We start from the raw sequence: 12,493 nt of genomic DNA on the forward strand, positions 1-12,493 counted from the left end.
TATTAATATTTAACAGAAGCATGAATATATATATATATATATATATATATATATACAAAATGGGACAAGAATGCAAAACATGAAGACAGTTAGGTGATACAAGAAAGGGACAACAAAACATTCAGATAGATGATACAAAGAAAACAAGGACGGGTCATTCGGAGTTTTCTTTCCTCAGTCAAGTTCAAGAAGTTCCTTTCCTCAGTCAACTCGAAATTGCTCCAATCTGGCCAGCCCCAAGTAAAAACTAAGCATTAGATTCCTTGGAAGAAAGCAGCGAATGTATAAGAAAACAAGGACGGAAAAAATTACACAAATACAAATAACAGGACATAACAACAGGTGTTTTTCAACTAAGGACATATATATATATATATATATATATATATATATATATATATATATATATATATATTAGTTATGCTTTGAATTCTATTTTATAAGCACACACACACTCAATAACATTGTTAATAAGAGCACTCAGAGAGCGCAAACCTCCGCGAAGGCAACACCAACGTCCTCTCAACGATTAGCCAGAGAGGATTTTAAATTGAGAATATCTCGTAATACTTCATGTAAAGTAAAGTAAATATAACAAATAACCCAGGATCCTTGTCCGGTACCGGATAGATCCCATAATCTAATCAGTTCATGCCAGTCACGAGGCCAAATATCCCTGAAAGTTTCATTCGAATCCATCAAGCGGTCTTTGAGATATCTTGTCCACAGAGATATCTTGTCCAACAAACAAACACGACTGAAAACAATACCTCCGCCTTAGCGAAGGCGGAGGTAAAAAAAAAAACAATAAATCTAAGGTGAATTACAGACCAACAACCAATGGGAAAATCTTACTGACTTCTAAACCAACTTAAATTAACAGAAACTAATTGTTTCAATTAAACTGAAATACACGCTTCTGTCTCCGAAACTGTCAGACGAGTCTGAAGTGATCGTATATAAAGCTGAAGTTATTTCCACCAAACCGTAAGTTACGTAAATATTAAGTAGGTATGTTGGAAGGTAAATTTAAACAAAGATACGTCAACCTTTCTTCCGCCTTCAGAAATATAGATAAGAAAAATACAGCAAAAATGATCAAATTACGTCTTTAGTTTGAAAGAACATGCTTCTGCTTATCAGCACAACGGGGGACAACCGAAAGAAATGCAAACCATACAGAGAACAAAGAGCTGCAGCCAAAAAATGCTTAAGTAAATCTGCAAACTAATCTAAATATCAGATTTAAAATTATCGTCACTAAATGTCGCCACTTCAGCGAATACCTCTTGATATACTTGAAGGAATCAGCTGAGTCTTATTCTATGTCTCCACCAAATGGCCTTTCTGATCTCATTGCAATACATACCTCGTGACTTCCAAATCTGTATTTCCTACAACAAAATGGCTCAATAACTCATCCTTCATTTTCAACATTGATATTCTATTTATCTATCTATCTGATAGTGAAAGAGAGGAGGGATGTATCCGATAGATAGATTGAGATAGAGAGAGATAGAGAGATAGAGAGAGTGAGAGAGAGAGGAAGGTAGGTAGGTAGGTAAGTAGGTAGATAGATAGATAGATAGATGTATGTGTGTAAATTTTTAGTCTATTGTATGAAGTAGTATAAATATGTTTGTGTAAATACCTATACGTGTATATATAGATGCGCACACACACACACACACACACACACACACACACACACACACACACACACACACACACACACACACACACACACACACACACACACACACACAAATTCAAAACCTTTAAGTTTGTTGCATTTACGTACATTTCGGAATAAACATGTGTAACCACAAAAATACACATCCTTTTATTTATATACACATCTATCTGCACATTTATACACACACAATATAACCCTAACCCACTCCCTCACACAGACACATGAAACGATACCCAGAGATGTAGTTTAATGTCTGCCTCTTGACAACTCAGCTTCGTATATCACAGCGCTAGAGACGAATAATGTTTTGCGTAATATATACACACACTAAACTTGAAAGGCAGCAGATGATGAGTTTGTTTAACATCAAAATTAGAGACTATTTTCTTGCCTTTACACTGAATTCCATGGCATTTAATGTCTTTTACCTTGAATTGAGAATCATTGATTTTTTAAAATATAAGCTGGCAAAATGGCTGGGCAAATTGCTTAGCGGCATTTCGTATGTCTTTATGTTCTGAGTTCAAATTCCGCCAAGGGTTACTTTGCCTTTCATGCTTTCTGGGTCGATAAAAGAAGTACCAGTTGAACACTGTTGTATAGAAGTTGGAGTCTTGAAGTTTACAACTTTCATAATCTATTCTCAGTTTCACTCTTGGCTGTTTACGACAATTATAAACAGCCAAGGACGAAACTCAGAGAGTAGACTTTCAACTTTTCATAAAATAAATATCTCTCATTCAATCAAACGACCGTATTGAATTCTATGCAATAATATATGCACGGCATAAGAAAACATTTTCATATATTTTACAGCTGTCACACTACCCCCCCCCCCCAACACACACACACACACACACACACACACACACACACACACACACACACACACACACACACACACACACACACACACACACACACACACACACACACACACGCACGCACGCACGCACGCACGCACACGCATACACACACACACACACACTGGGGATGTACCCTGCCCAGTAAGTAATTCGATTTAAAACTGTGTCGAAAGTAAAGCAATAACAATTTGGAAGACTCATGTTAAGCCATTCAAAAATATACAAAAAATGTTAGCTTCACTTCTATATTTCATTGTTTGTTATGTGGTGTCGAAATTTTCGTCTCTTCAAACTGTGACCCGGTCACAAAATTTATACACACATATTACGTGTGTGTGTGTATCAGGTAAGTTCCTCCCACACAAAACCCCTTGAGCTTCCCCGGTAACAATGGACAAATGTCCATTCCCAGATTTCGCCAAAGACCAACAGATACATATTTAAAGCAAGACTTTCAACCAAGTCATTTCACTCAGGTCATCACTCAACCGCCTTTCCTGAAATATTTTCGGAGCAGTGAGTCGCACTCCACCCTTTACTCCACCTTCCCTCTTCCAGCTGCAGTTTAAAATATCTGAGAGGGGTTAGGAGGTCAGAGGTGTGGATGGTTAGGCCAGAGTGCAAAATCCCCTGACGTTAGCCCTCCTCAACCTCGTCTCCCACAGTTCTTCTTTCGCGCCAGCCGCCCATCAGAAGGAAGCTGCCTGCCTTTCCCTCACAAGAAAAGGGCAATCCTCATGAATGGATGCGGTTAATTGCTGGATCGGTTCCACATCCGTTAACAACTGTTCGACATGATTACAAAAGCAAGCAACAAACAGGCGCCAAACGAGTGTCAGGAGGACGATCATTTCGCCCTCTGCGTCCCTCGGATAGGTCCAGCTGATTTACGCTGCTGGGTCTGTACAGTTTATCTGGGAGAGGCCCAGCTCACAGCAGTGCTCTACCCGTATAGTTTATCTCGTACCAACAAAGGACCCCTGTAGCACTGCCTGGTCAAGGGTTTTCCACAAGTTGTCCGAAGAGATCAGCTGATCTATCTTCATCAACACACAGGGTATAGACCCACGTAAGCGCGTGGTCAAACATTTGTTAACCACAGAGGGTTGAAAGAAATCGGAAGCCAAAGTGGAACTCGGTATAAAAGCAACAACAACAGCAACAACAACAACCCCTTTTATTGACCTCAGTGGTCCAATGCTTTGGGAACAATAAAAAGAAGAAATACTAAAGAGAACGATAAACAAGACATAGCGGCGGCGGCAGGGGCGGGGGTGGGGGGGATAAGGATTTCGGAGTAAAAGAGTGAGATCAAAATATAGACACAATTATAAATTGATAATATTCAGCAAAATTAATAATAAACAAGAACTAATTAATAAGAAAAAGTTATCACCCAGATGCGTTGGAAAAACCACACAGGGTTGGTTCAGGGCAGCCTAAATGCAACCGGAAATTGTCCCGATCCGCCAAAAGCCTGACCCCAGTTCTTGTCCCCATCCAACAGTTCCATCTGATCCATTTAACTAGTTTCAGCATTGGTGCCAACTTTCGTAAAACTTTACTGACAGGCAGCACCTCCTCTCCACCCCCCCCCATCTCTCGAAGTGATATTTGACAAAATTGGTGAAGTAAACTGAGAAAATAGCCTTAGTTCTCAAACCTTTCGACCCTGTCTCAGACTCTTTCATCGGTTGGAGGAAAACTAGAAACGTTCTTTCATGTCCAGTGTTTAAAAACCAGTGTTTATAATTTCGCGATAGACACGGCTAACAGCCAGATCCGACCCGCAAATGATAACAGCTGTTTGACATAAACAGTCGTAATGCACAAACACTGAACGTCCATGTGTCGGACAGTTCCGGCATGCTGCTCTGGTGGTGCCAAATAAAGGTTTTCAAAAGTTGAATTTCTTAAAAACCGGAGCTAAAAACGAGAGGTTGAAGCTGATGGAAATACTAAAATCTTAAATATAAAACTATGTTTGTTCCAATCACTTACCAAATGTAAATATTTATAAACGTTTTTATAAATATCGTCCAAATTTGAGCAGATGTGGTTTAAAATAGCAGCATTCTTTCGTTATTGGTACATGAAATTATAAGAAATCAATGGCAATTTTTTTTTACGAATCTTAGCTTCGAGTCGTGTTTTTCTTACGGGAATAAACAATAAATACACAATGCATACACAGCACAAAACATATTTTAATCGTTATATGAGTAATAGAAATTGAGGTACTCGTAATTTTAACATAATGATTTATAATATAAACAAACTTGTAGAAATATCGCATCTAGAAAGCTCGCTCAGAGATAGGGCACTCAAACATTTATTGTTCACGAAAATCTTGCGAAATTTTTCAAGTTCCTAGCATTGGTAAGAATGTTGATTTAGCAGCTGACAATGTCCCCTCAATTTTATTTCATAAAACACTTCAATTATCAACAAACCCTGGCTTTATGCCAACCCCCCCCCCCTACTCACCGTTTCAAATTATGAAACACCGATAGTGATAGTGATATTAGAATATGGAACCAACTTCTCTTAGAGAAACGAAAATTCTTCCATGTCAGATACAGTTTGACAAAATAAAATTGGTACCTTAAAAAAGTGAAACTGGTACTAAGAACATTCTAAACAACGTCCAGGTACCAACTGGGCCTTGATTACGTAAATCCTGAACAGATTAAAAACCAGCTGTGAACACGTTCGCATACATTTCGTTGTCTTTTATGAATGAAAAAATATACAGCAAAACAGGGACAGATTATCAAAAGGGGAACTAAATTAAGTGTTAGGAGAGAGATTACCAGAAACTGATGCTAAATTTATAAAACAAAAGGTGGGGAGGGGATATAGCTAAAAACAAAAAACAAAAAAGAGCTGGATTGATTACACTGACATGTGTACATCTCAGACAAGTTTGGTTGTTGGCGGCTTCAACACGACTAAACTCACTTCTCCTGTAACACACTGACAGAACTTTTGGAAGTTACCCCCAATCTTCTGAAAGTCCCCCAGAAAAGATTACTTAAGCTGTCCTAGTCTATACCTACCCATCATCACTTTTATCCTTTATTAACATTCTTTAGAATGTGAAGGTTGATTTTCCCGTCGACTGTATGATCAAGCTGGTAGAATAACAATGATAATACTTTCTTAGCTTAGCACAAGACCTGCGGTTTATGAGGGGAGGGGCAAGTTGATTACATCGACTCCTGTGTTCATCTTATTCTATCGATCCCAAAATATGAAAAACAAATTTAACTTTCGCAGAATTTGAACTCGGGGTGTAAAGAAGCCGTAAAAATTCCGTTGAGCATTTTGTCCGACACACTAACGATCCGCCAATCCCCACCCCCACACCACCACCGAACGACCAGGCCAACATATTGAAAAACGGCAGCTTCCCAACATGTCGTGTATGTCAACAACAAAATGAAACCATTGATCATGTTGTCTCCATGTGCAGTCTTCTTGCACCTACAGAGTATCTCAACAGGTATGATAGAGCTGTACAATATATGCACTGGGTAACTTGCAAAAACCTGGACCTGCCTCATGATAAAAAAAACTGGTGGGAACACAAACCACCTCCAGTGCTTGAAAATGATCACATCTCAGTCCTCTGGAACTTTATCAACTCAAATACTTGACTGACACTTTATTCTGTTATTTACAGGAAGAATGAAAAGCAAAAGCAGTCCCGTTGCGATTTGAACCGAGAACGTTCGAGGACTGAAAGTTAATGCTGCAAGGCATTTTGTTGGAATGTTTAACAATTCTATCAAATAATAATTATCATCCTAAGAAAAGCTAAATTAGCTCGGGTGGGATTCGAACCCAAAACGCCAAATTTAAAGGGCAATGATACTGAGTGTTTACTTGAGCAACTGCTACACGGGGAAATATTTCACGTCATAATTCTGATCATAATATAGTTATGACTTGAAGAGTTGGCCAGAAGATGATGGTAACCTCTTTCACATTTTGGGCGTCTGGTCCTCCGTCGGTTACGGCGACGAGTATTCCAGTTGATCTGAGCACTCCACAGACACACGTATCACAGGCAGATTCAGCGAGACATAGAATATGACAAAGCTGGCCCATTGAATTACAGGTATAACTTATTTTTGCTAGTTGAGTGGACTGAAACAATATGAAATAAAGTGTCTTGTTGAAGTACACAATGCGCCGCCGAGAATCGAACTCACGACCTCACGACCGTCAACCGAATACTCCTAACTTCTGCGTTTGCTAGCAGAAATAGGTGGGCGGTCGGCAAAACAATAAAGGGTTTGAGTATTGAGTCGGGTCTTTCGAAATCCTGAGTTCAAATTGCGCCGTGGTTAGCTGTAGAATTCATCCTTGGGCGAATAAAAAAAAAAAAATATATATATATATATAGACAACTTAAATATTGAGGTCCATCGAAACAACTGCTCCCTTCTCCCCAAATTTGAGGCCGTGTGTTTATATGAAACATCAATATTGAGCGACATTTCTGGACGTTCTGAGATCAAATCTCGACGTGGCTCGACTTTACCAGCCATCCTTTCTTCAGTTGATACAATAAGTACCAGTAATATGCTAGGTTACATTTCAAATGACAATTACTTGTCGCCTCATGCTACATCCCTCCCCGCTCAAACAGCACAACAGAAATTTCCAGCCGTGTACCATAATTAGAAAGATTTCTCCAGAGAAGAAATGATATCAGATGATATCATAAAATAATGGCTCCATAGATTGCAACTGGTGAAATGATAACGATACATGTTAACACTGTGTGCGTGCATGTGTGTATGTGTGTGTGCATGTATAAGTGTGTGAAGATGTGTGTGTGTGTGTGTATACCTGCATATATATATATATATATATGTATGTTAGTCTGTGTATATATATATATATATATATATATATATATATACATACACATATGTATATATCCATGATGTCACACACATGCACACAACTTAAATCTCCAAATTTCACATATATGCGTGCATCACTCACTCACTCATTCACTTTCTCTCTCCCTCTCCCTATATATATATTACATTATGGTATATAGGTATATATAATGTTATATAATATATATATGCTAAATTATATATATATATATATATGTTAAATGATAAATGTATATACATACATGCATATTATATATATATATATATATATATATATATATATATATATGCATATATGCATACACACACTTACCCAGCAACAAGCTAGGTATAACAATTATAACCATAATACTTCCGGATTCTATTTCCATGCAGGAGATATTAAAAAAACCCAGTAAAATGGGGGGAAAATGTATTATATGTATTTATTTTTAATATATTATATATACACACGTATACATGCACGTACACATATGATATGCATGCCTTACATACACATACAAACACACACACTCACATATACAATCTAGGTGTGTTTATATGCATCAATGTGCGCAAATAGGGTTGCTCCAGCATGGCCACAGTCAAGATGCTGGAAACAGTAAAAGTGCGTATCAGTGAGTGAACATGCAATACAAAACGATGACTGTCTAAACAGCAGCACAAAAAGCAGATTGTTCGTTAAAGAAATTTATCAGAGTGAAAAGATGAACGTCGATTCCTACCTGGATATTCCGTTGTAGAAGATAGTAAAAAGGCGGTTGTTTAATGTCGTCAGATCGGAATTGAAAATCTCAGCTGGTATTTTTGCCAATAGTCTGTGCTTGCGAATCGTTATCCCCGGAAGGAGATGACGGCGTCTTAAGTTCAGGTTTCCACAGCAAGCTATAATAGATAGCAAGAACAATTGCAGCGAGAGAGACGGCGAGAACGTAGGCTAACACCGTTGCCAGTCGCACCCATTTTTTGTTCGATTTGGCCGCCATTTTCGACTTGTTTCTTTCGCTGCTTGTATAACTATTACCTTTCACAGACGCAGGAATATTTCCTCGATATGTAGTGGCGTTTTCGTCCTTCTCCATTGCTCCTTCAAACACTTTCTCTCTTTTCTCTTCCTTGTTCTTTTCTTCTTATTGGATTTTCTTTTTCTTTTTCTTCCTTTCTTCCCAGATTTCTTTCTCTCTTATCGTTCTTTCACCTGTCGACACCCTCTTTCTATTCCTCTATCTTGTTATATCCGAATATACTCATATATATGTGTGTGTAACTCTTAATTCTCTCTCTCTCTCCCTCTACCTTGCCCTCCTTATCTCTCTCTCTCTATTTCTCTTACAATATAGATCTCTCTCTCTCTCTCTCCGTCCCTCCTCTCTCTCCATCCCTCTTATTTTTCCGGCTCCCCCCTCTCTCCCTCTCTCTCTCTCTACTTCTATTTTCCCCCTTCTCCTATGCAATCCATTTATCTTTTTTATTCATTTCCAATTTTCTTTTCTAATTTCTCTTGTATGAAAGTGGAAACCGGAAGTAGTATGGTCGTTGCTGCTTCTCCTCGTATCTGGATGTATTTGTGATGCTACAAGTGTGAGGCTGTGTAGTATCGGTGCCAGTACGCTGACATGGTAGTGTTGCTGCAAATATGTTGCAGTGTTGGTACTAGCATATTGATATTGTGGTGTTGGCGTTAGTATGTTAATGTGGTAGTGTTGGTTCTTGCATCTCACGCATTGGTGCTGGTTCTGGGGTTGTTATTGTTGTTGTTGCAGCAGTTATTTTTTATTCCTGTTGTTGTTGTTGTTAAGCAAGTTGGAAGATAAGAGACTACGGTCTCCTGAGAGATGCTCCAACTCACAGATAATGGACAATGAAGATGGCGGGACAGCATCAACATCAAAGAAGTGTGCGTGTGCGCGCGTGTGTGCGGGTGTGTGTGCATTTATGCATGTACATGTGTATGTGCATGTATGTGTAAATATATGTATGAATACGTTATCACTATGTGTGTGTATATGCAGATAAATATATTTGTATGCATATATGTGTATGTGTATGCATTTATATACTCATACATATAGAGATATATTTATGTATGTATATTGTACGTTGGTTGTACGTCATTGACATGATTAAGATGGCAGATTCTATATAAACATATAAACGAATGTATATGCACACATGACTACCAAGCCCCCACGCCTACCCGCACACACACATATACGCATATATATATATATACATATGTATATACATTTATACACACACATATGCATACATACATATTCATTCTCACATATAGAGAAATATACATATATATATGTATAAATATATGCGTCTATCTCTCTCTCTCTCTCTCTCTCTATATATATATATATATATATATATATATAAAAACACAAATATATATATATATATATATCCCTCCACACTATATTACCGACGTATAACTAACATCTTGTGGCATTCATCATCATCTTTCTCTGCTTTTCTCTCTTTCTTTCTCTCTCTCTCTTCCCCCTCTCTCTGTACCTGTCTCTTTCTTTCTTTCTTTCTTTCTCTTTCTTTCTCTCTATCTGTCTCTGTCTCTCTCTCTTTCAGTCTCTCCTCTCTCCCTGTAAACTGAGATGTTCCCTGTTAAAACACACTCATACATTATCCCAGATTCTGTGTATATGTGTGTGTGTGATTTAGCTATCTATCTATCCATCTGTTTGTTTACACATACACGCGCGCGTGCGTGTATGTATACAAATATATATATATATATATATATATATATATATATATATATATATATATATATATATATTGATTACATGTCTCTGTGTGTGTATGTATGTATGTGTGCATGTGTATCACATCTGTTTTGTATGTATACACACACACACACAATCGCGCGCGCACACACGTACTGACGCACGTGTTTGCATGCAATCCGGAGATATAAGGTGTCTGTGTTAAGTGCATCTCTCGTGCTCTGCTGCTGCTGCTGCTGCTACAGAAACTACTACAATAAGCACCACCACCACTACCACCTCTGCCACCACCGGCACCACGGCCATTGCCACAATGGGGCAGATGGAGTGAAAGTGTGAGAGAGGCAGAAGGGTGGGGGGATGAAGGAAATGGAGAAGAACTGTGATGGCGGAAGCCAGAGGAATAAAAGAGAAGTAGAAGAGGAGGAGGAGGAGGAGGAGGAGGAGGGGGGGAATGGAAGGGGATACGATGTGTGTGGGAAAGAGCATGAGAGAGAGAGAGAGAGAGAGAGTGGAAATCAATACGGAAGTGATGGTGATGGAGGTGGTGCGGGGGAGGATGGTGTCTAATGAGTTAAGTAAGGCTTGGAGAAGGGTGTGGAGGGGGAAATAGAGGGAGTGGGAGTGATTTAATGAAGAGTGGAGTTAAGGGAGCCACGGGGAGGGGAAGGTAGAGTAAGAGAAATAGAGAGGTATGAAGAGAGCTATAAGTTGTGTGGCGGCGGGTGGGGGAGGAGGGGAAGAGGAAGAGGAGAGAGAGAGAGACAGAGAGAGAGAGAGAGACTAGTGGACACAGTTCCAAGGTAGACATAGACAGATAAAAGGGGGAATTAGTTGAGTCGTGAGCGAGTCGGAGTAAAGGCTTCGATGTATGAGATTTGAATCTCTGTTGTTTGAGTTCAAACCTTAACGAAGCTGATTCTGCCTTTCAACCTTTCGGGAGTCAAAGGCAAAAAGCGATGGAACCCAGAGAAATGCAACAACTCGATCCGGATGCCTTGTGGTATTTGTTCTGGCTTTTTGCGCTCTGAGTCGAAATCCCTCCATGGCCTAATTCAGTGAGTTTAGTTGCATTACTTGGTACCTTGCTTAGGTACCTTCAGCCTATTCCACTGTGTTGCAAACATTAGGATCAGTTTTCTGGTTTGAGGATATCCCCACTCCCAGCTACGCTAGTGACTCACCCACCGCCAAGGGGTTCAATCGAAGCAAGACACTCAGCCTTCATCGTTCGGGAAAAGATCCTACGCTTACAAATTTGTGTTGTGTGGGGATCGGCATGTTAAAGAATGGACCCCCAACGTTCAGTGTTGTAAAAGGCGACTAAAAAAAGGTCGAGGTAGGATTTGCACTCCGACCTCGTAAAACCCTCACCAGCAACGAAACGGCGTCATCCGTCAGGATTAGGGAGTCACCAACGAATGCTGGATGCAGTGACATGTTGCTACGGCGTATGCCCCCCCCCCATACTACTACTACTACTTAGAAACTGGTCGGCTTTTACCGAACATCAAAACTCTTCCAAGGCAATAAAGCCCTCTCACCACCCCCACAATCGATCTTTTTAGGCGATCTTTTTAGTCCATTGACCAGAAAGAACTTTACCAAATCCATGCTTCTTTTCTTATAATATCGGTAATCTTCTATGCAGGGCCTCTCAAACCCTCCACATCTCAATCTTCCATTAACCCCTGCAATCAACATTATTAGAACTTCACAGGAAACGCTTTAAAGATTTACAAATGCCTTTAATATGAATCAGCTCCGAAGGCAGCGACCTGGCGGAATCGTTAGCATGCCGGAGAAAATGCTTTGCGGTATTTCGTCCGTGTTTATATTTTGAGTTCAAATTCCATGGAGGTCGACTTTGCCTTTCATCTTTTTGGGTTCAATAAAGTAAATATACCCGTTGGACGCTTAGGATCGATGTAATCGACATAATTCCTCCTGCGAATTTTCTATCCTTGTGCCAAAACTTGAAACAAGCATCAGTTGCTTGTTTCTACGTATTTTCTTACGTGTGTTCGAGTGTTACGCCTTTAATTATGGAACGAAACGGGAGACATAATCGAAGTTTTTAGCATCACGAAACAACACTATGATGGAGATTTATGAATTTAAGAAAATAAAATGTGCTGGAAAATAAAAAATGTGGCGGTGGTGTGACTGAAATAGTTGGCTGCCGGATAAAAAGCTTGTCAGTTGTAGTTACGTCCCTTCATATGAGGAATCAGATATCATTCAGGTAGAATTTACTTTCTTGTT

General features: G+C 39.3%; 1 protein-coding gene across 2 annotated transcripts in view; it reads right to left on the reverse strand.

Annotated features, from left to right (window-relative positions):
• LOC106882535 (ribosomal oxygenase 1) overlaps positions 1–8,737 on the reverse strand; it is a 42,200-nt gene extending 33,463 nt beyond the window's left edge. For both annotated transcript variants that reach the window (XM_089359195.1, XM_089359193.1), the window contains exon 1: positions 8,204–8,737. The gene's annotated coding sequence lies outside the window, so the exon portion shown is untranslated. The remainder of the gene's footprint in view (positions 1–8,203) is intronic.
• Between the last annotated feature and the right edge of the window lie 3,756 nt (positions 8,738–12,493).

This window comes from Octopus bimaculoides, chromosome 11 (assembly GCF_046866305.1).
Source record: "Octopus bimaculoides isolate indiv1 chromosome 11, ASM4686630v1, whole genome shotgun sequence".
Classification (NCBI taxonomy): Eukaryota; Metazoa; Mollusca; class Cephalopoda; order Octopoda; family Octopodidae; genus Octopus; species Octopus bimaculoides.